Below are 1,784 nucleotides of genomic sequence, written 5' to 3' on the forward strand. Positions count from 1 at the left end.
AATTTCAATGGAATAAAAATGTAAAGAAATAATAAAGGAAGATAAGGCATAATTATAATTATTATGGTCTGGGAGTCACCTCCCCCATTCGTTTGGCATACAATAATTTTTAAACATAAGTGGGCAAATATGGGCTTTTTTCATTCATATTTTGGTCTTGTACAGTTAATAATGTCTTAGTTTGTTCTCATAAGCTTATCATGTATGATTAATTATATTGATATTCAGAATTCCTATATCATATTATTACCCTTTTTTGCAACAATTGTGGCTTTTATTTTAAAATCTTGAGCACCTACGTTATTTAAAGATCAATTAAACGATACTTAATTATGTATGCACTGTATTTGTGTTTATTTAATGCTCTTACTTCCTTGTCTAGTTTAGTTTGAAGTGTTAGTAGGAGTTTTACGGCACAATTAGGTCATATTAAGTGCTGATGAGTGGAGGTATTAGGAGAAAGCAATAAACGCTCAAAATAGGAGGAGAGATAGAAGGACGACAGATGCTTGATAGGGAAGACAGATCAAACCACACCAGAGCACCTCTGGCAAACCACCTGGCCACTTCCTGTACTGTTTTGTACTACTTGTGTTGATTGAAATATAAGTGAAGAGTGCTGACAAAATGAGTTACTTCTCGTATTCAAGCCTCAAGGAAATAGATACATCATAGGTGCAGAATAATAATGGCGAGTAGAGGCAGCGTGGTGGAATCAGGCTCTCGTCAATTTCTGGGCATGTAGAGTTATCAGTATCATCTTATAGGTTGTTCATTTGTGTTTATTTGGATGTAGAAATATCCATTTATCTTGAATACAAATCGAGATATTTGCGAATGAAGGAGGTGGGGTTGGTTACCTGTTTTCAGAGGTAAAATTAGTGAGAAAATGACCGCCAAAGATTAGTTATTTCCTTAGCTTAAGAGTAAGAGTCGGTGGTAACAGAAAATTTACGTTTTTGTGCGTTTTATGGACTTTTTTCAGAAAAATCCACTCAGAAATTATTTCTTTAATGGGTTTGAAAGGTGTCGAGCCAAAAAACACAAATTTGATAAAAAATTAGAAACCTATGGAAAAATGCAAGTTTTTTCACTTTGATAGTTTTGACGAGAGCCTGATTCCACCACACACTATGGCATTGGTGGAAAATCTACAAATTTTACCCTAATGTCGATTTTGGGCCAATATCTCCTTTTGTGGATTGTGAGATGTTACTCATTTTGTAAGCTCGACTCGCATATTAATTGTTGTTAGTACCTTTTTGGTTCATCGATTCGTGCGTGCCTATATGTGAGGTGTGCAATAAAAAAAAAAAAAGAGTATAATCTCCTGATTTCAATCCTCAGGACACAGAAAGATAAAAGGAATTTATAGATTGGGTTTGTACAGCGTGTTATATGAAAAGACAAAAGATATGTTTAACTTAATGGAAAAGAGCATAAAACCTAGAGATTTGATGTGTCTATTTTCGGGCATCTCCACTCGTGGATTGTGTCAATCGGGCATCCCCACTCGTGGATTGTGTCAATCGGGCATCTCCACTCGTGGATTGTGTCAATCGGGCATCTCCACTCGTGGATTGTGTCAACATGCCTCTCATATTTTTATACCTAACCTACCTCCTACTAGGGCTGGATCCTGCTCGTCAAATTTGAGAGTGGCGATTCGCGATTCAGTCGGCTTCAATGAATCGCGAGTACGCGAGCGCTCGTGGAGCTGTGGCGGAACACTGACTGAAACGGAACAGTGTCATATCAACGCCTCTTGGCGAGCGCGAGTCCCA

Source organism: Aplysia californica, unplaced genomic scaffold (assembly GCF_000002075.1).
Source record: "Aplysia californica isolate F4 #8 unplaced genomic scaffold, AplCal3.0 scaffold00203, whole genome shotgun sequence".
NCBI lineage: Eukaryota > Metazoa > Mollusca > Gastropoda > Aplysiida > Aplysiidae > Aplysia > Aplysia californica.